The sequence below is a fragment of the Triturus cristatus genome, chromosome 7 (genome assembly GCF_964204655.1).
Source record: "Triturus cristatus chromosome 7, aTriCri1.1, whole genome shotgun sequence".
Classification (NCBI taxonomy): Eukaryota; Metazoa; Chordata; class Amphibia; order Caudata; family Salamandridae; genus Triturus; species Triturus cristatus.
The window spans coordinates 384,085,378-384,108,443 of record NC_140590.1 but is presented as its reverse complement, the minus strand read 5'-3'; the positions used below and the strand labels follow the sequence as shown (position 1 = coordinate 384,108,443).

Here is a 23,066-nt window from a genome sequence, read left to right as displayed (position 1 = left end):
AGCCAGTGAGGGAACTCGAAACGGTTACCACCACTCTCATGGCGGAAAGGGCCTTGGATCAGGGCAAGGCGTCTCCTGGCTTTGGCAAGTGGAGCTGTTTGTGATGGATGCTGTCAGTTTGTTTTGTAAGTCACTCTTGTTTGTCTAAGTAGATGTGAGGGTCTGGAGTCTGAACACCAATGTGCCTTGAAACAAGCAGTTAGTCCCACACTGACGGTGTGTGCAGCCATCCGTGTGCATCTAGAGAATTCTGTTCTCTGCCGTGTATATTTCCGCAGGATCACCGAAGTGGTTAAAGGTGTGAGAGGTGAAGTGTGTGCACCTCCAACATGACTCACGGTGAGGTGGGGCACGGGGAACTGCATGCCACGCTCTGGCCCACCCTCTGAGCAGCACAATAGCCCTCTGTGTGGAAATCTCGAGTATTGGCTGAATTCTTCCATGATTACCGCTGCCTCAGTCCGTGTGCCAAAAAGACAGGAAGTCCATAGCAAACCTCCCAGGCTGTCGAATAAGGGGGTACAGAATATTCCTGTCTCAGTTGCTCAAAGCCAGCGGATGAGAGAAGTCATTTTACTAACACAACTGTGGAAGGGTCTATCAACGAGATGACAAGAATCAGTTGACAGAAACACAAAGGATATGGGTGAAGACGCTGTCACTGGAGCACATAGGAGATATCAGTCATATGGGGCAGGAGAAGCCTTCTCCCAGCCTGTCAAAGTACATGGGAGTGATGGCTCGCAGGGGGACCAGAGAAGTCCCCTCAGAGTCACTCAGAGCATTGAGGAAAGGTCACTAGTTCTGGGGCCAGAGAAGCACTCTCGTTGACTTTCATAATACGGGAATGAGAAATGTACCCCACCAGCTTAGAATACTGGGACCAAAGAAGCCTTCCTACAACCATACAGAGCACATAGATTTCCTTCCACAGCCACTTAGGGAACAAGAGAGGAACATATAAATGAATCTGTAAATGGAGCAGAAGCAAATTCTGACATTCATTAGCAGACAAAATGTCAGGGAAAAGTCTAACCGCAATTCCTAACGGTAGCCAGAAAAACAGCTGCAAGAAAAATCTACAACATGCTTGAAAGGGACTTCTCAGGATGATAGACACATTACCATGCATGCCTTTACCACGCAGATGCCTTTAAGCTAAATTTAGGGTTTGGGGTGAGTAGTAGTAAAGGGAGTTGATGGCAATTTTAGGGTTTAAAGGTGGGTATTGCTGAAAGGTGGCAAGACTAATTTTAGGGGCAGGTAATGGTAAAGGATGGTAAGGGTAGATGGTAAGGGTAATTTAAGAGTTTAGGGATGGGCAGTGGCAAAGGGCAGTAAGGGTAATTTCAGGGTTTAGGGGTAGTAAGGGTAATTGTAGTGTTATGGGGTGGGTAGTGATAAAGAATGGTAGGGGTAATTTTGGGGGTTTATGGGTGGGTAGTGATAAAGGGTGATAAGGGTAATGTTATGGTTTAGGGGTGATAAGGGTAATTATAGAGTTTAGGGGTGGTGAGACCTGTCAGGTTTAGAGTGATCTTCCCCCCAAACTTTTCGACTCACTCTTCCATTTTTGGTGGTCTCGTTTTTGATGGCCTTAGGAATCTGCGCACTTTACCACTGCTAACTAGTGCTAAAGTGCGGGACCTAGCGTCATAAAACATGGTAACATTGGCCTACACCCCAGTGGCACATTTAATTTACTCATAAAACCCTAGTAAATGTAGTAAAGTGATAATATATTTACCCTGGACATGTAAATTGAATACTACTAGTGGGCCTGCAGCACTAAGTAGCCTTTTAAACATGCCTCAGGCCTACATTGCAGCCTGTGTGTGCAGATAAACAGTTTCATCTGCCTGCTTCCTTACCCTTCGCATGCTATGCAAGGTCTTCAAGTGGCTCCTCATCGACACCAGACGAACCATCACACAAGCCCTTGTCACCAGCCGACTGGACTATACCTCCAGAAGAGACTGCAAACAATTCAGAACTCAGAGGCCAGACTCATCCTGGACCTCCCTAAACAGACCCACATCACTCCCCCTCTCAAGAACCCCCACTGGGTCCCCATCCAGAAGAAATGCCAGTTCAAGATGTTGATCCACACCTTCAAAGCCCTCCACAACCACGGACCTGCTTACATAAACCACTGACGGAACTTACACTTTCCATCCAGACACCTACACTCTGCCTCCCACTGCCTCTCCCACTCCTCCTACATTTGCTGCAGTAACAATGCAGGATGCTCCTTCTCCTACCTCACTGCAAAGTCCTGGAATGACCTCTCACTTTACCGACAGACCTCATCCTTTCTGCTGGAATTCAGAAAAGGACTCAAGACGTGGCTGTTTGACTGAGTTCCCCCCCCCCCCCACCCCTCCCCCTCCCCCCCACTGCAGCACTCTCCGTGCCTGGATACCCTCCTTGGTGATTAGCCACACTATACAAATCCTGATTGATTCATTGAATGACTGAGTTTAAACTGACATTCTGGCCTGGTAAAATTAACCTTTTCCAGGCTTAAACCTTTCTTTTTAGGTCGAGCCTCGATCGACCTGTTGTATCATCTTCTATGTGCTCTGGCCCACCCACCAATTGCCATTGGTTGTTTCATGTAGCATGTAGAAAGGCTGGCTTTTTAATGGTGCATTTCTGTAAATGTCCCTCCTTTATGTGTTTCGCTCTCTTTCCAGCGATTTTTCTCAGAGAAGGTTATGTTTTGCTATCACACTGTGCAGCGTGTGATGGCCCCTCCTCACTTCGCCTGCATGGGCATTGAAATGCCAGAGGCTTACAATGATAACGAAAGACCTTGGATGTCTTTTAACTTCCCGAAGCTGCAAGGTGCCTTCCAGCCGTTTTGCATCCTAATTTTCAAGCAGTACCCATGGCAGGCAGACAAACAAGGCTTGTCAGCTGCTGTGTCAGGATTTATCAGTGGCTTTCCAGAAAGAACCATGACGATGATTCCCCCAACTAACCCACCCAAAAGCTACACTTCAGACATGGCGCTTATTTTTTTAAAGATTTCTCTTGAATGGAATCTAAAAACATCTGCGTGCATAATTGTGCCTCTACAGCTGCCATACACTTCCCAGGACCAGGCGCGAGCATACTTCCCCCACCCCGGGAATCCCAAACTTCAGGAACTTCCTGCAGGATTTGCAGCTGCACCTTTACCCCGCGGCCAGGAAGAAAGCAGCCTCCTCTACGTCACATGAAGAAGCGAAGGCAGAACAGTACTGAGGGGCTGCAAAGGCATGTAAGGAGACATGCCCGCCGCTGTTAATGAAGTCCAGGGAGTCGCAGAATGTTTGATGTCAGCTGAATTTAAAAACCGCATAAATAAATTAATATACATAACTACATAGTCTGCCCTCTACATTCGTCTCGCTGCTCTTTGTTAAGGCGAACGACCACACCCCTTCTCCCACGAGGATTTCGCTGTGATTGCGTCTCTCTTTGATTGGAGCAGTGAGGGCCTGTTGAAGTCAGGTAAGAAGGCAGTTTGTGGTGGGGAGAGAGGGGAGAGGCCGTCAGGGCTTAGGGTATGGTGAGTTCTGTCCTGGAGAGGAGCCAACATTTTGCTAGTGCTGATTCACGTTTCACAATATAATGCGCTATTAGCAAGGTGGCAGTGGTGAGAGGCGCCCCTGCTGAACTTCGACTTCCAGGTTGAAGCAGAGAATGCCCCACACACACCCCTATAGGAGTTGAACCTGAATATACAAGAATGCCTTCATGTACTTAATAGCCTGAGTTAAAATGGTGTAATTTTAATTTGAAACAGGTGTTGTCAGAGGCCTGCACAGCCGCTGAAAGTCGTACTGAAAAGCTTTTTTTCCAATAAAAAATAATTATTTTAGTCTTCTCTGGACTAAATGTCACAGTTTTATACATTTGGAAAGCAGCCCTGGCATGAAGCCTGAGACATCGCAAGGGGCTTGCAGCGCAAGCCGTGATGGAGGCATTTGGAATAAGTGGTGAAGGCACTGAACTGTATGAAACATGCAGTGCTCAGCAAGTGTGGTAAAAGAACGGCCAGATGTATTATACTGCAGTATGCTTGCTTTGTCTGACTATTATGCTTCCATGCAGATGCGCTTGGCTGCAGTGTGCTCAATCCCGATGCTCTTCAATGCAGTGTCTTTTGTGCAGCCACTGTGCTCCGTCCCTAATGTCTCTACACTGTGCAATGCCCTTGATGCACCTCACTCCAATGGACTGTGTGCCTGTTGTTCTTTATGGCAGTGTTCCATTATCTGTGTCTCCACTGCAGTATGTTCAACCCTGATACTCTTCACTGCAGTGTGTTTTATACTGCACAGTGCTCCATACCCAATGCCTACTATGTTTATTGTAACAGTTGCAGGGTGGATTTTATTTCTCCAGTATGCCTGAGTGTCAGTATAACCATAGCTAAGGTTTCAGATTGCTTATGTGAGACATTTTCATAATTTCGAAATTCTGTGTGAACATGTGGCTTGCAGTACTTTTCCTGAATGTTCTCAAGATTTCTGATGTGTGTTAGAAGCACCTAGATGATTTCTTGAAAATGACTAAAACCGGGGCTCATTGGTAGTGAAACGTAGAAAGAGCCCTGAGAATATTTACGGGAACAGGGGTTGGTGAGAAAATGCTGTATTCACTAATGAATTAGAATAACTGAATCTAACAAAAAATGGAATGCAGTGCCAGTCTGGTTTTGCATACCTTTTTATGTTGTTGAAACATAACCTTTTTGTAACCCCACCTGTGCATTAGCAGTGCCAATAGCTCTTGCTATACACTTATAAGGTCCCAAAAGTGATACCGATTGCATTGTAAATGGTTGTTTACTACATATAAGTCATCCTTGGGTAGGCCCTAAGCAGCCAGAGGGCAGGGTGAGGTGTATTTAAATAGCTAGGCATGTACTTTTAAGTTTTACATGTGCTGGTAGTGAAAGACTCTTAAATTCGTTTTTCACTACTGAAAGGCCTACCTGTCACTAGGATAAGCTTGGGTTACCTTATTACATTTAATAAATGATAACTTTCAGTTGGGAGCAGGTAAGAATATCAAGTTTGGTGGGTGTCTAAAGAATTGAAATATAAAACTCTCTTTAATGGTAAAGTTGGATTTATTTTTTTAAAATTTTCAAAAACCTTTATTGAGGCACCAAAATACAGACACATTACATCATGCAATAAAGCAGCTCAGATGAACACAGTATAGATCAAGTCAGGCATTAGGGAACAATTCGACTGCACCTTGAGAGAGACATGGATATGTTAGGGCTAAATCACAACGTTTGCACACTAGGGACAGAACAGTAATGGTAAGCCACATGAAGCAGCGCGGCCAATGAGAAAGAGGGGAGCGGTCACCGGCCAGCACCGGCGGCCGCTGCGGGCACAGGGCCGGCGGGCGAGGCAGCGCCGCTGGTGGGGGGTGCGTGAGTGGAGATAAGTGATCAGAGGGCCCCAAATGTCCACTGGATGGGACCTGGCGGGCAGTAAGTTCCAGAACTCCGATAAAAGAGTCTGACACCGAAAGGCGTCCTCCAGCCAGCTCTTGGCCTTAGGAGCAGGCCTACGGCCCCAGCACATCGCCACCCTACATGGTAAAGTTGGATTTTAAGTCACAATTCTGAAAATGCCAATTTTAGAAAGTTGGCATTTTCTTGTCCTCACTATTTGGTGCCTGTATCCTGGGTACATGACTTGGTGTAGCTAGCAGATGGTCTTTGTGTATTCCTCTCAGACACTATGGGTTTTTATTAACCACTGTCACAGCGGTTTATACAAACCATTGAAACATTTGATGTACGTGCATCATTGGTCATAAATGCTATACCAAACTTTTAAACGTTTTTAGTTTTCCAAAAACAAACCCCCGAAACAGCAGTTTGTTTTTGGAAAAGTAAAAGCTCATGACCCCAACTCCATGGGGGTGGGGGGTCATCGTTTTATTTTTACTGTCCCTCAGCACAAGGATATTTCTAATGGTGATGAACAGTAAAAATAAAAACATCCAATGCCCCCTCCTCTAAATAAGGCAGATAGCTGGATGGCTTACTTCCAACGGTGTATCAAAGAGGTGTGCAGTTCCTAGTGAGAGGGACGGGGAAAGGGAGGTCTTTCTTCATGATGCCTTCACACACCCCGAAGGATGTCATGCTTCATCATTGGGTTGGCGCTGCAATGCCCGACGGGCTCCCATGAACGGGGCTCTTTGGTGGAGATCTTTTGAAGAAGCCGTATGGTGCATGCGGGTGTGAGGGCTGGATAGTGCACTGTAGGGTGGGTTAAAATAAGTCTAGAGCTGTCCTACGCTTATATGTTTTTATTACAGTGGTAGCTCAGGCTTAATAAAAAATTGTCGGAGCCCTAAATGGATATAATGTTCCTACAGGGCTGTCGTGGTGTCGTGGGTCAACATGTTTTGTGCGTATTTTGCCCCTAATGGGTCAGATGGCACTTCATCAGGACCATGAAAAGCTAAAGGTGAGTGGCGCACTATCGTAAGTCTGGTTCTCGCAATTAAGTTTGATGACCAGACGCAGTGGAAGGTACCCTAGTAGACTGTACCGGGGTAGGAGACCTAGTGGGAAAAGGGGAGAAAAGAACAGGGGAGAAAAACAAACAATGGAGAGTTAAGGTTAACAAGAACATCTCAGAGGGGTGCTCTTTTGTGGCAAGTACAAGTTGCAGTCAACAGGCTTGATGTTGTAGTGAGATAGCGGGCACATGCAGGTGTGGTATAATTATGATAGTTGCGGTGCCCATGCTTCTCTCATAACCTCATTGTGTCGAAGGATGTTAAGACACAAGTGCGCTAGTGTGCGCTGAGTACGCCTATTATGGCAGCTAGGAGTATGAACGTACAATTGGTGGTCAAAAGCTTGCTACACAGGCAAAAATTGTTATGATACACGTTTGCGGGGAAGTGCTCATATTTTCGTTGTGCTGGTGTATGTCACACAAGGGGTGCAAGTATCGCCAATTTTTAAAGCCCCCTTAGCGACCTGCCAGGCTCCAAAAGCATAGCCGTGTGCCCTGGTGCAACGTTATAGCACACGACACGCAGAGTGAGGGAAAGCTCATTAGTGCCAAAAGTAAAAGTAAATGCATTAGCCCCTGCAGCGACGTGCCAGGTGCCAAAAGCATAGCCATGTGCCTTGGCGGTAAGCGGGACGTTCTAGCACACAACACGTAGAGTCTGGGAATGCTCATTAGTGCATCCTCAACAAAAAAGAGGGGGGGACCGGGAGCATAACTAGAAAATAGGTCCAGTACCCATGCTCCCTCAAAATCACATGTTAATATTGAGAGGGTAGCTGTTCCTAAAGATAAGAGTGAAGATTGTGTGTGCTCTGAGTATGGTCGGGCCAGAATGAGTGTGGGGAATTTCTCCTTTGAAATATAGTGCCCTCACACACCCTTTCGGGTGTCCTGCTTCATCATGGGGCGTTGCTCCTCGTGGGGGTGGCGCTGCAGTCCCCCACGGGCCCCGCAAGAGGGCTCTTTGTCGGAGTTCTTTTTGGAGACGCCGCAGTTGTGCATGGGGGTGTGTGGGTCTATCTATGAGGGAAGTGAGTGGTGTGTTAAAACTACTAGGTAGAAGCCAAGACCTTTATTCACGGCTCTGTCTAGTATAGATTAAAAATGATCCTGGAGATCCTCAGGGAACAAAATAGTGAGGGCAGATATAAAATTTACTGCAACTCTCAGAATAAGTGAGTGAGTAGGGGGTTAAAGTCCTAGAAAAATAGGGTCAACATGTTTCGCGCTTCAGAGTAGGTCCATAAGGGATCCGATCGCGCTTCGTCAGCACCAAATCAAACAAGTGAGTGTTAAAAATATAAATAAGATGGAATAGGTGCCAGTGAAGTGGAGTACTGTGAACCTATAGTACCTTGATAGTAAGGGGATATAGCGTCCTCGCGCTGGTAGGTGCTCCTTCTTTTAGGAAACCTACACCCAACCTAGTAAGATAAGAACAAGGACAAACACACACATAAACAGAAAAAAGGGAAATGGAAACACAACATCTATCGTATTTATACTTCTAGACATGTTGTGAATTCACTGCACAGTGGCATAATAAGTGTTAATTCACAATAAACATGCTTCTAAGGTACACATGCAGGTAGAGTGAATTAATGACAGAGATGAGTTTTTTAAGAAAAAGTAATGAGACCGCTACGTGGGGTGTATGTGTGAGTTTGTTTAGCTAATCTAACAAGATCATGTGCAATAACAAAAAACAACAGGAAAGCATCCTCTAAAGCGGCCATCAGTTTGTGTCATATTGGACTCAAAAAACAACACCCGGTGCATGTTGGGAATGCTTCTCGAGAAATGAGAGGGTGTTTTGTGAACACACATAAAATACCTAGGGACAAATATGGCATACCCTTTAAGATGAAAGGAATGGGCTCCGTCAGCGGCTCGGAGTTGGCGGACAGAGAAACTAAAGAAGATCAAAGAATTAGTCTACCTTGTCTCAGTCGTTTAGACGCCGATCGCTCTCCCATGACAGATGAATACTTACGAGTGCTCGTTCGCCTTAGGAGTGGAAACCTACCCCTCCTCCGTGTAGCGCCGGAATTGTGAGCGGGGGTGGGGGGAGATGTCTTATATATGTTCTTTAAAGACGCTGAGTGAAGGGTCCGCGCGGTCAAGGGACGCCGGAGTGTGACGTGATGACGTTCTATGGATAGGTAGTCATGGTGATCACCAATCACTTCCTGAAGCCGAGAGATGACGCAGAGGCGTTCTCTGAGATGTTACCATGACGATCACGTTGGCTTCAGGAGCGTCAGAGTCAGGGCTGGTTTTCGGAAGGTTAGAGTGTGGAACCAGGTGACCTTCAATAAAGTATTAAAAAAAAAGGCTTTATGTGTAAATATGGTGCGCAAAGTCACAGGATATATACTGTCTCGTGAGGGTCCTATCTGGGATGATAATGACACATCAGACGTTAGCGTGGTGTACATTATAAATATATCAAGTATTGAAAGAAGGTGCTCGACGCTGGGGCCATAAACAAGGGTAATCTACCACCAGGAATTGAGATACTTAAGAGTGGTAAGAGCTTGTAAAATATCCCTGATGCAGCGTGATGAAAATGGAAAATCACATACTTGATGTTCTTAAAGGTATCTACATTATTTTAGGAGTTCTCGTCATAGTGTAGTAGCGAGTCTAGATAGATCTCGCTAATCGATATTAATTACAAATTCAAAATGCATCTTGCATAATTAGCACAAACCCATGGACGATGAGGGTGAGCCTGAATATGAGGGGATGGGATCTGATGTGAAGTATGGCAAACTGTCATCTGCTTGTCATCTCAAAGTTCATTCAGGGTATTATTAGGGGAGCTAACCTGATTTCCCCTAATAATGTGATTTTCCATTTTCATCACGCTGCATCAGGGATATTTTACAAGCTCTTACCACTCTTAAGTATCTCAATTCCTGGTGGTAGAAACCAATAAGTTGATGCGGGTTGTAGGGTGCGGTCCTCTGCTAGGGGGGTATAGTAAAGGACATCCTGGAGCTGCCGTAGACATTCCGTCCTGTAGTCGTTGGTGGACATAATCACGATTGCTCCACCCTTGTCAGCCTCTTTAATTGTGATGGTAGGGTCATTTGCCAAGGTCTTGATGGCCTCTGATTCTTGTTTCGATGTATTTGAGAAACCTACCGTGGTGCGTCTTTTCGCAATCTCTTTCAGGACAGCTCTTTCAAAGGTGAGGACCTGTGGGGGGACCATGCTAGAGTTGGGAGTAAAGATGGAGGGTTTGAAGTAAACCAGTGTCGACTGGTAGGGATTCTGGTTGGTTACCGAAATAGGATTTCAGGCGTATTTTTCTGAACAGATTTTGTAGTTCGCAGTTGGTACGAAAGTTGTCAGTTTTTAGGGGTTCGGACAAATCCCAAACCTCGTTTGAGTACGGCGGTTTTCACATCCGTGAGTGGTCTTTCGGAGAGATTCACAATTAATTTTTCTTCTCCAAGTGGCTTCTCAACTCCATGTGCATTTGTTGTGCTTGGTCCTGCCATTGCACTTGCTTCAGCTGGTTCTGGCTCCTTCTTCTTTTTCTGCCTCGCCCTCTGCCCCTGCCTAAAAAAGGTTGTGGTTGGAAGGGGGCAAACAATGGTTGGGGCCCATATTGGAAATTAGGATATTGCCACATCGGCGGACCCTGGTAGGAGGGTGGTCCATATCCGTACATCATATTCACAGGTGTTCTTGGTTGCTGAAGTTGTTGGTGGCGGTTACCTCCAACGGTCCCTGCTCCCTCGGTCATCAATCAATCAATGAATCAATCAATGAATCAATCAATCAATCAATGACTTGTAAAACGCACTACTTACCCGTGAGGATCTCCAGGCGCTGTGGGGAGGGGGGTGCTGCTACTGCTCGAAAAGCCAAGCCTTGAGGAGTTTCTGAAGGTGAGCAGGTCTTGGGTCTGCCGCAGATTGTAATTGTAATTGTAACTGGGTTTTGTATCGCGCCAACTCACCGACAGGTCTCAAAGCGCTACTGACCAAGTACAGCACAAAAGGTGGAATAAGAATATATAGATATCTGATCTAGTAACCGACTATTGAAGCGGGAATGCGTCTTTAAAAAGTAAAGTTTTCAAGGACTTCCTAAAGTGGAGAAGATTGGGCTCTCTGCGAAGTGCCTCCGGTAGCTTATTCCAGATGATAGGAGCCTGCACTGAAAAAGATCTGCCTCCTTTTGTTGTTAGCTTGAAACGTGGTCGGGATAGCAAAAAAGATCCGGACGATCGCAAGGCGCGTTTAGGTTCGTGTATTTCGAGCCTTTCTTTTATGTAAGCTGGCGCCTGTCCGTGGATTGCTTTGTGGCAGATACACATACTTTTAAATTCAACTCTCTGCACCACAGGCAGCCAATGTAGTCTGTGGAGCAGAGGGGAAGCATGAGTCCTCCTCGGCACTCCAAAAATCAGACGTGCTGCGTCATTCAGAATAATCTGAAGACGGTTGATGGAGTTCTTTGGAAGGCCGAGGTACAACGCATTGCCATAGTCTATTCTAGACACTATTGTGGCTGAAACAATGGTTCGCAGCATATTCCTCGAGAGCAAGGGGGCGAGTTTACGTAGTTGCCTGATCAGATTGGTACAGGAGCCGACTACAACGGATACTTGGTTGGCCATCGAGAGTTCCTGATCGATTTTCATCCCAAGACTCTTGACACTAGGGCATGGTTTTGGAGTAGGTCCTAGTTCTTGTGGCCAAAACAAGTCGTTCCAGGGGGAAGGAGAGGTTGAAATTACGAGGACTTCCGTTTTGTCTGGATTGATTTTCAGCAAATTGGATGACATCCAATTCACTGTAAATCGTAGAATGTCTTGGGCCATTGACTGAGCCGATGGTGTATTATCGATACTCAGCAACAGCTGAGTATCGTCGGCATAGTTGAAAACTTTACACTTCATGTTTGCCAGGGACTCTATCAATGGTTGTAAATAAAGATTAAATAGGAGCGGAGAGAGCGCTGACCCCTGCGGGACTCCACAGGCTAGCATACCCACATCTGAGACCTGGTCTGCCAACTGGATCTTCTGCGTCCTTCTTGTTAAGAAGGCTGTTAACCATTTGAGAGCTTGCTCTCCTATCCCAAACCTAGCCAGTCTGTCCAAGAGCAGTGCATGGCTGACAGTATCAAACGCCGCTGAAAGGTCTAATAATATCAGGGCGCCTGGCTTTTTACTGCCAGCCATGCATCTTAGCTCGTCCAGTACCGACAGCATTACTAGTTCTGTGCTATGGTGGGCACGAAAACCAGCTTGCCGCTCCTGGAGAAGATGGTGAGATTCCAGGAGGGCTGACAAGGATTTTAGTACGTGCTGTTCTAGTACCTTTGACAGAAGTGGCAGCTGGGAGATTGGCCTGTAGTTCTTCAGGCTAGTTGGATCAGCTCCAGGCTTTTTATCAGGGGTCTGACGCATGCCTCTTTGAAGGTAGATGGTAATGATCCAGTGGCTAGCGAGGTGTTTAAAAGGTCTAAAATCTGGTCTTCTAGAAACGGTATTGCTAGCCGAAGGATGTCAGGCGGGCAGGGGTCAGCAGGGGAACCAGATTTGGTGGATGCTACAAGTTTTCTCAGAGTGGTAGAGTCAATGTAGGGGAAGCTGGTAAAAATCGGGGTTAAAGAGTCTGAGAGGGGCAGTTGTTCAATGTGAGAGACTGGATTATCCTTCTTGATATCAGGCAAGATGGTCGCTACCTTTCCGAGGAAGTATCCTTGAAAGGTATCGCAGTCAATCAGGATGTCTGCCTTTTCCTCCTTCTTACTCAGCTCTTTCAGAATTTGGAAAGTCTCTCTCTGAATATTAGTAGCGTTGTTAATGCGCATCTCATAATAGTCCTTCTTAGCTGATGTAATAAGCTTTTTATATACTTGAAACGATGTTCTGTATGATTCCCTGTCGGTATCCTTTTTAGATTTCCTCCAGCATCTTTCGAGATAGCGAAGCTTTCTTTTTTGTTCACGTAGACCTTCGGTGAACCAGGGGGCTCCTTTCTCTACACCTTTTATTTTTTGTGTCTTTTCAGGAGCTAGCTCATCGATTGATTGCCTAAGGATGGTTATTATCATATTATACTTTGAGTCTAGATCAGTACTATCAGAGGGGATTATAAAGTTCTGTATGTACTTGGGCAGGGTTTTGGCTAGGGTCTCAGAATTCACTTTTTTCCATTGGCGCACTTTTTTTGTTTTTAACGGTAGTTTGACCTGGTAGATATCTTGCGATAAGTCATATGAGATAAGATGGTGATCTAACCAAAAACAAGGTGAAATACTTGTGATGACCGCTTTTGGTGTCGAAGACCAAATGAGATCTAAAATATGGCCTTTTATGTGGGTTGGAACTTTCACAAGTTGTGTCAGTCCAAGGGCGGACATGATGGTCTGTAATTTCTGGACTGACGGATCTTGATCGCTTTTATCCCAGTGGACATTAAAGTCGCCAGTTACCAGGATATTTTTATAACGTGTGCATAGGTCTGATATAATTGGAAAAAAGAGATCATTGAACATGGGGGTACTTTGGGGTGGGCAATATACTGTTAAAATAATAAGACAAGAATTGTTCATGGTAATTTTTATCCCCAGTAGGTCAACGGTATTTATGGTCTCAGATAAGATCTTTGTTACCATATATTGCCTTTTGAAGATGGTTGCTACACCCCCACCTCGGGCCCCCTCTGGTCGATTATGCCAGATCATATCATACCCACTGGGAAGGGCGGCGATGATATCCGGGGAAGAGGCATCACTCAACCAGGTTTCGGTGAGTGTCAGGATATCGATAGTCTCGTCCTGTAGAAGGGTGTAAATTTCTAAGTGGTGTTTCTGCAGTGACCTGGTATTGAGGGTAGCCAGCTTCAAAGGGATTGAGCGGCTTAAGTTCTTACAGCTAGAGATGTGCAAGATGTTGTTTTCCTTGAGAGTAGCACATACAATAGGAGATAGGGTATACCTGTCAGAATTCAGTCCTAGGAGATCCGCTGAGGTATAGCAGGTGCGTGGGCCAGAGTCCCTGAGCCCTGAGCCCGGTCGTGCGCGGACGGGCGCAGACGGGCGCAGACGGGCAGGACTCTGGCACGACTCCGGCGCAGGTCCGGCGCGTCCGCTGGTCGCGTCCGCTGCGCGGAGCCATCACTGTCCGTTTTTATAGCGCTGTGGATGGCCTCACACACCCAGCCCGACCCAAGATGGCCGCCAAACCCGGCGCCCAGCGCTCTCGGCGTCAATACTCAGCCGAGAGCGGGACCGGAGCTGCAGGGAAGGGGTAGGAGTGAATTCTAGGCGCTGCTAAGCGCTGGAGGGTCTCAGCACACCAAATAAGATCAAGGTGTGAAATTTACATAGCAAAATACCAAAACTGTTAAAAAACACGATTTGAATACAAGAAAAGACAGGAGACCTCCCGGCTTCCGCCTCAGGAGGGAAAAGGTGCGTGTAATGTCAGAATTCAGATGGGTAGGGAGAGTGTTCCAGGTCTTGGCGGCGAGGACGGAGAAGGATCTGCCACCGGCGGGCATTCGTTGGATGCGCTGGACGGCGGCGAGGGCGAGGCTGGCGGAGCGGAGCTGGCGGGTGGGGGTGTAGAAGCTGAGTCTGCTGTTCAGGTAGGCTGGTCCGGTGTTGTGGAGTGCTTTGTGTGCGTGGGTGAGGAGCTTGAAGGTGATCCTCTTGTTGACAGGGAGCCAGTGCAGGTCTCTTAGGTGGCGGGTGATGCGGCTGCGACGAGGGATGTTAAGTATCAGGCGGGCGGAGGCGTTTTGGATGCGTTGCAGTCGTCGTAGGTGTTTGGCCGGGATTCCTGCGTAGAGTGCATTGCCGTAGTGCAGCCTGCTGCTGACGAGGGCTTGGGTTACTGTTCTTCTGGTTTCGGACGGGATCCACTTGGAGATCATGCGGAGCATGCGGAGGGTGTTGTGGCAGGAGGAGGAGATGGCGTTGACCTGCTTCGACATGGAGAGGGAGGAGTCGAGGATGAATCCTAGGTTACGTGCGTGGTCCGTGGGTGTCGGTGATGTTCCTAGTGTGGTCGGCCACCAGAAGTCGTCCCAGGCAGAGGAAGGTTGCACTTCGTCTGCATAGATCTGGTTCTCTGCCTGATTCAAATTGGTCCAGAAAGACCGGGAGTTTGGTGGACAGGGTACTCAGTCGCCTTTGTGCCAAAGTATTCTGTCCGCCAAACTACAAATCAGACCCTTGGAGAGCAAATCACACCACAAAATGAGTCAGAGTGGCCTTCATAGCATATGCCCTGTTAATCTTAAAAAGGTACCTTTTGTTTTTTTCTCCTCCGATACTGGGAATGCTTTCTGAGGCAATGGGCTTCCCTACGACCATATACTTACATTTTAATGTACTGATCCTCAGTTTAATGGTGCAACAATGCTTCTTGAATGTCTATAGCATTGCAAGCATCTCTTTCTATATTATGAGGGCTGGGTCATCTGCAAGTAAGAGGTATTCATTAGCCACCAATGGAATGTCCTCCACTGCACCTTGAAGCACAGCGCAATGAAAACTTCCATTATTTATACTTGTGCCCACCAAGTACCTGCATACCATTTGCCTCATGCCAAAGACCCGGAATATTTATGGCTAATGCTGATTGCTTTTGCTGCATTATGATAATAGCAGTTTAAGAATATATATATGTTGTTTATGTTTTATGTAATATGATAGTGTGCATTTAGTTCATACATTCTTTTACACACTGCGTTAGTAACCACAGACACACTTGTCTTGCGATAACCCTGTCAACCAGTACAAATACAGCATCTGCAGCACATTTAGAAGGAGTAAAATGCCATTAATATTTGTTTTTGTGCAGGAAGGTGCTCCTTCCTGCACAAACACAATCATCCCTGCAATGCTTGCATCCTTGCTCCATGGTGCAAAGGTGTCTGCATTGGCGCTAAGCAGCTTTTTTAGTGTCAGCACAGGGGTGAGTAGACGGATGTGCCGTATTCTTGTTAATCCAGCGCATTCCTGTGTTTTGAAAATGTCGCAGCTCAGCATGTAAATATGCCCCAGCGTTTGTTGCTCCACGTAGGATCTCTACTAGACCTCCAAACCATTGTATCAGTGACCTCATTCTGTGTAGCTTCTAGGTTACAGAGAACTGTAAGTTATTTAAAAATGCTTCTTTTAGGCTCTCCAAAACCCTTGACCGGACCTCCTTTTATTTCCATAGTTGTAAGGTCTTAAACTGATTTTTTGCCTTGTTTGAATCTTCCTGGTCCCCTCACTTTTTTCCTGTGACCGGCCCCTTCAACTCCTTTTTGCAACCTTCCTTAGTAATTGAACCAGCCCCTCTATGAAGGGGGTTGTCTTTCTCATCTTTGGTTAAATTCTCTACAGCAGTGACCGTTAACTTTGCCTTGGCCAGGAAAATTTTAAGGCATGTAACATTTGGGGCAGCCAGTACTCAAATAGGAGCTGTAATTCCTTGAAAATGCTCTATAGACACCCAATATCAAACTAAAGAGCTGCCATGACCCTCTCCACAGAGACCAATAATAATTTTACAGTATGATTTTAAAAAATGTCGATTATGAAACAGGCGGCTCTGAAGTTACACTGAATAAATGTATTGATACAACACCCAGTTCAATTGGCTATTTATTTAGAGCTCTCATTAAATTGCATGGAAGGTATTTAATGGGTTTCTTGATATTTCCTGCCAGAAAAGAAAAGTTCTGTTTGTTGTTAAAGTACATTTTCAGTAGGATCTGTTGAAAGTGTATGCTTTTCTTTCTCAAACGATCATTATATTTTTTGTGTAGCATTGAGCTCCCTTTTGTACTAATGTTTGTTGAATGTCAAACTATCAATATAGTACTGCCACACAATGGGCTGCATAATGCCACATAACTTGTCCTTTCTTGCCAAATAATTTATTCAACTCTGCCACTTAATTTGATCCTCCGTTGCCACATAATTCCGCTGGCCCTTCCCTTTCTCCAAGGGATGTGGGCGAGATTTGCTCCGGATGTACATCTAATTGACCCAGAGTAGTCCTTTCTTGATACTGGGTTGCCACAGTGAATGCACAGTGAGCTCCCATAATCAAGGCAGGTGACAGAGTGGGAGCCAATGCTCTGACTATCCAAGCTCACCCCTCTGCCCATACTACACTGAAGTGCCTGTATTTCATTACTTCAACTGAAACGTGCAAAAGAGGCCCAAATTAATCAAGGAGACTATGATTTACTATTCTAACTTGTAGGAAATCTGCTTTTCCTCCATGTTCATCCCATATTTTTTGCCTTTTGCAAAACATTTTTGAGGAACAGATCTCCATTCCCCGCAGAGTACAGGAGTGGAGGTTCCGATGAGCAGAAGCCTAGGATGCTCTTTTACGAGCCCGGTGTTATGACTGTCTCTAGTCAGAACATATGACGGGGACTCTATATGCCCCAGGAAGCCATCCACAGGTGGGAACTCAACAGGGGTGGAAAATATAGCCCTGAGGGAGGTTATTTCCCGGGGGGGGGGGGGGGGGGGAGGGGAGGGCCTGCCCTACTATCCCTTAGTTGGGAGGCAGACCCAGAAAGTAGCTGGCAATCCCTGATGGTAGTAGACATCCCTTCCATGAGGTCACAGTGGGACACCTGTGCTACCAGACCATGGTGGTAGCAAGGTTAGTTTCCCCAGAACAGCATCTGCCAGGAGGGTAACCCAGGCCCGTTGGTAGAACTTTCTCCACCCTATGGCCGTACGATCCTTAGATTGGGATGGGTAACTTGCACAGAGGAAGGTCATTGTCAGTCCCCAGATGCCCATTGGATGCACCCTTGGCAATGAGCTCCCACCATTGAGAATACCACTGGGTACTCTCCCTAAACGGAGGGTATAGTAGTCCAGATAAAAAGTAAGGAGCAAGAGTTGCATGCCACTCACATTGAGAGACGAGACTAGTGAGTCAGGGGTTACCTGCTTTGAGGGAAGAGCACCCCAATATTGACCCTGGTAAGGCTACTTCCGAACTGGGAGTTGCTGCCTGCACTGTCACAGAGACAGAGTGCAGGAGATTTATGTCAGGCAGACGCCTAAACGACACAGACAGAGTGTGTCACCCTTGAAAGGAGGGGTGTTTCCCTCCCCCGAAAGTCCAGGACTGCCAGGGCACCTTTTCAGTCTCACTTTACAGACTCTGACCTTAAAGGCCTTCTACAGGGTGTCACCCCTGAAATGGCTGAAGAAAGAGTGGTAAAATGGTGTCTCACACCTGAGGGTGCAGTCCCCCCACTCTGAGAAACCTAAGAGGCCAGAATGACATCAGGAGCAAGTGGGTGACTCCTTGCCATCCCCACACCTGTAAGTCAGAACTATTCAAGGACTGATATCGGAGCCTCCACCTGGCAGAGGATGGCTAGGGGCATGGCTCATGACTCTGACAGGTGTCACTGGCCTCTGTTGCTTGCTTGCATGCCTTATAGGCTAAGCTAGTTCTCACGTGGGAACAAAAATCTGACCTGGCGGTAGAATGGGCCACATCCCCTTCTTGGCCATAATAGTACTGTCTGCCTAATGAGATGCTCTTGTGCATACGCAGGGATTAGCCACCTGACAGGTAGGATCTGCAGGTGAGGTGAAGGGCTCCCCATAGATAGGGTTAGTGGCTAGGGAAGATGGTGACAGAGGGGTGCAGGTAGGTTCAGTGGGGCATAGGACAGACACATGCTAGTTCGGAGGCGAGGAATTGGCCGAATTACATCGCCTGAGCAAGGAAGCCCATCAAGGAATTGATTAGTCTACCCTAGTTCTTGGCTGGAGGTGACCTATACAGGAACTCTGCCTTTTCTGTGTGGCCATCCTGTATTTTTCTCCTTTTGCCAGACCCTATATGTTTGCTGGCTTTTGAACTCTGTGCACTTGAACACTGCTAACTAGTAGTTAAGTGCATGGGTTTGTCCATTAAACATATCAATTTTGCATATTCCTAATTGTTATATTTAACTTCCATATAAATCCTTAGCATATGTACAAAATGTGCACAGGACCTGTAAGATAACTGTCACTAATGGACTGCAGTACCTATTGTCCCATCCACTACAGTGACCCAATGTAAGCATGGCTTCAGGTCTACCATTGTATCCTGACTGCGGCAGTTTAAATACTGCAATTCAACCTCCTAAAAGAAGCTCTTTGGAAAGGTGAAAACCTACTTTTTAAATATTAATAAGCAGGGCCGGACTGGGAAACCAAAACAGCCATGGCAAATTTTGTCAGGCCACCCCCGTACAATGCATAGCAAGTGAGCCTGTCCACTACAAAAGAGGGCTTTGGGGTGTTCTCCCCCATAGAAAACTTGAGATAAAAAGGGTGCATTGTACAATAAATGTATAATTATATATTCAATTGTATAAGCTTTTAAAGCATAGTAAATGATGGCCTTACTGTGCACCAGGATATGACAATCTTTGTTCAATGATTCCCTCCAACAGTGCCTCTCATCTCTCCTTGGTCCCTCTCTCACATGGATTTATCTGTTTTATGGCATATTTTTATACCAGTGTAGGGTGTTAGAACATTTTACATCACACACACACACACACACAGACAATTAATCATACGTGTGTAAATCAGTGTGTAGAAAATGTTACATAAGGCAAAGGGGACTACATATTGTATGATTCACATGTCATATATACTGGTAGGCATGTTTTTGAGAGTGCTTGTTCTGGAGAAGCACACACTCAGGATTCAGAACATACCACAGTGATTAGGGTTGCATTTAATAATTAAAATGTATTTCTACCCAAACAAACCTTTTTCTAGCAACATCAGAATAGATGACTTGGAAAAAACATACCTTTCTAACCTAGACAATGCAGTTTACATGCAGCTCTTTGATGACAGTTCATAGCTCACTGTGCTAGATTAAGATTGTAATTCATGAACTGCACAGTAACAAAGGAATCTTTGTGAAAAAAGCAGTAAGCCACTGAGCTATGCTCACAAAATATTGTTCTTTGATATGCATGGTACACATTCTTTGCAGCAGGCATATTAACCCTCTGTGCTACCTTAGAGGAGTCGAAACTGCCACAAATTCCCATCTCTCTCCAGCAGGTACATAAATCACCAGAGTTATCTCGACACTTTTATTGTTGACGGAAAACTGCTGGATATGCAAGGAACTTTGTAGTGCTTTTAAAACTGCTGCACCGCTACAAAACGGTTCGTACTAACAAAACAGGCTCCCACCCTTCCAGCCTTCTGGTAAAATGCCTGATGCCTAGTACGACCAGTACACCCTTGTTAATAAGTCACCCCTATGTAGGCCTTGTAGTCCACTAGGCAAGGTGTATGGTATTTAATGTAAACATAGGGCACATGGAAATTTAATGTAAACATGTCCTTAGACTTAAACTAGCACCCAGAAGATAGTTTCCAATGTGGAAGTCCTAGTTGTCCAACATAGCAAACAATAGTACAGAGTACAATCCTAATACTTTATTTTTTGAAATAAACTAGCTTGAAAACTAATTAAACATCTAATTTTAACAGTTATCAAAAGTCCAATTCAATGGTGAAGTCAGGTTTTAATAAATATTTAGGAAAGGTAACCTTTAGAAACTTACCTTTTCTCTGCCTGAAGTACCTGGAGGCTAATTTGCATTTGCTCTCAAACTTCTCCTAGTCAGGGATTAGCATTTAAATAGATGTGGAAAAATGTGAGAAAAGTCTGACCTGAATGAGCACGGATGACTCCTATAACCCTCATAAAATTTCAGGATTGGGGCTGTGACCATCCTTTTTGACATTACAGTCTTAAATCATGGTTGCGGGTCATATCCTGCTTGCTAGATCTGCTGTGTTTGTCTGTGACACTTTGGGAAACACTTGATAAGCAGGGAACAGGATGGCAGAACGATTCTTATGTATCTACCTCCTGTTTGCTGTTGAACCTTTTTAGTTCTACCAGACCTATGTCTCTGTGGTTAGTGGGGGTACAGTGGCTGCTTCAAACTGGATTTTGATGTTACATGTGGGATGATACTAGTACTATAATAGTACACTTCCCACACACACCTCCCAGTCCTCAGGCCCCACGTTAAAGTAGCTGAAGCCTGTCACCATCTTGAAAAAGCTCAATTGGGTATGGTTGACACTAGGAACCTTTTCCCCATTGGTTAGGACATGCACTGGAGTCATTCCCACCCACTAACTTGTGCCCACTATAAATGTGGCATCTCCAGGAATCCACTTATGCTGACCAGTGGCAACTGGACCTGGTCTGGACCTTGCTGTTGGCGTCTGCCTGACATCCTGTGAGTTTCCATGTACCTTCCTGAGATCCAGGGGTCTTTAGAAGTATACTCCTGTAGTGGATTGGGATTTAAAGCTCTAAGTCAGAAGGTGAACTCTTTGACTGGGGCAAACCTGGCTGGTGTATCCAACCCCCACTCTATCACCGCCAGCCTCAAATTGCAGTTAGGTCTTGATCTACCATAAAAATTTGCTATCAGTAGCACTTCCTGCTTTTTGGAGCTATTCCGACTTAGGAAGTTAACAGTTCATATCTCTGATTCCCTTTATTGGATTTTTGTAATGTTGATGTCATTTTGTTTATAAAATCGCACTCTATTTTTCAGAGTTTGGTTGGGACTTTTATTGTTTTTCATTTCGACTTTATTACTGTTTGTGTAGTGCATAGCTACTTTAGACATTGCCCTAAGTTAAGCCTGTATGACCTGTGCCATAGCTCCAAGGTTGAAGAGCTTGGCCCCATTGTTAGCAGCTAAGAAGAATTCTATTTTGACCTCTATTGGGGGTATCTTGGGCTGCACCACCAAATTAGGGAACACGCATGTGAAAGCCGTGATAAGGATCTACCAGCCTAAATGTGTGCTAATGGTAGTAATATTTTGGAGTATAGTGACCTTCATCCGCTCCTAGTGGTGGAAAATCTTTTGTGCCCCTACCTGCACAAAAACAGTCATGCCAACAACTCAGACACACTTGCATCATGGTGCAAGGGTGTATGCGTTGGCGCCCGGCTGCAAATTGTAGGCCAACGCTGGCTGAAAGGACAGGAATATACTGTATCAAGTAAATACAGTGCATTCCTGCCCTTTCTAATTGGCATAGGGTAGCGCAGCAAAATGATTTGCAGCTCTGCCCTATGGCAATTCTTTGTAAATGAGGCCCTTGGTTTAAAGTATGCAAGAAATCTCCAGCCACCGTTGGCTGCTGCCCTTAAGCCAAATAATGGCACAGACTTGTTTGTGCAGTTGCTTCTCCTGGTGAAAAGCAAACCTTTTGTTTCATCCGGTCTGAAAAACAAAACAAATGTTTTTTTTTCCATGACTTTTAGGTGAAACCTTTTTTTAAAAAATATATCTTGATTTATATTCCTGATGACCAGGCTCCAACGTCCGTATATGTCAAACTTTCAATGTATATCTAAAGCACACGCTGAACCCCCTGAGAGGGGAAACGCTGATAGACAGGAAAGGTCACGTCTAATGCCGCCTTAATCAAGAATTTAATGACTCTAAATTCATAGCACTGAAGCACTTCTGCTCCTGAACCTGCCAAGACATGCCTATATGTCCCATCGTTTGCTGAGCCTACTAACTAATTTTGCATCTGCTTCAAAGGCTCAGTAGTTTGGGCACATCATTTACTACGCTGTTCTTTTCTTTGTACGTTGTGCCTGCGCTACTTCCCTCTTCAAGTTCCTAAGATCAATAGACCATCCTTTGTTTAGCAGGTGTCAAAAGCATGGAATGTCTGGAACATTATAGCCCGTCAATCATAAAATTACAGAAATACATTTATTTATTTTTGAGTTTATAATGCGCACTGTCACCGCCTGGTATCCCGCCGCTGGTCATAACATCCAGGGAAGATAGAGAAATGGAAATGGAACGATATCCATAGAGAAATACCTGTAGAGACATAGCTTCAGGAATAGGTGGCTGAATTCCAGTTGCTTGGGAAACAGCCAAGTTTCCAGCTCCCTCCTAAACTTCAATAGGTCAGACATGGATCTTAAGGAGGGGAGAAGTGCATTCCTGAGCTTGGCTGCACTAACCGTAAAGGTCCTGCCACCTTGCATGGATTTTCTGAACTTCTGTACACAGAGCAGATTGGCTGATGCTGATCATAGAGCTCTGTTAGGGATGTATCTTCTCAGTCGCTCTTGAAGGGGAATAGGGCCTATCCCATTGCAGGCTTTAAACACCATGCAGAGGGATTTCAACCAGATTATTTGCTTGAGTGGCAGCCAGTGCAACTCCCTAATGCCAGAGAGGTAGAGACTCCGCGGGGTAGATTGAAGGCAAGTTTGGCTGCTGCATTCTGTACCCGAGATAGACGATGTAAAAGATATTCTGGAACATCCAGGAGAAGGGCATTGCAATAATCCAGGCAACTAAGAATAATGCTACAGACAATCATGGCTCTGGAGGAAGGAGGGAGTACAGGGAAAATCTTCCGAAGAGCTTTCAGAAGCGCAAAACAGGTTTTCGCCATTTTATTTACATGAGTTTCCAT

General features: G+C 45.6%; 1 protein-coding gene across 3 annotated transcripts in view; it reads left to right on the top strand.

The window, feature by feature from the left end:
* LOC146809744 (uncharacterized) overlaps positions 1 to 23,066 on the top strand; it is a 518,320-nt gene that overhangs the window by 83,428 nt on the left and 411,826 nt on the right. The window lies entirely within an intron of this gene.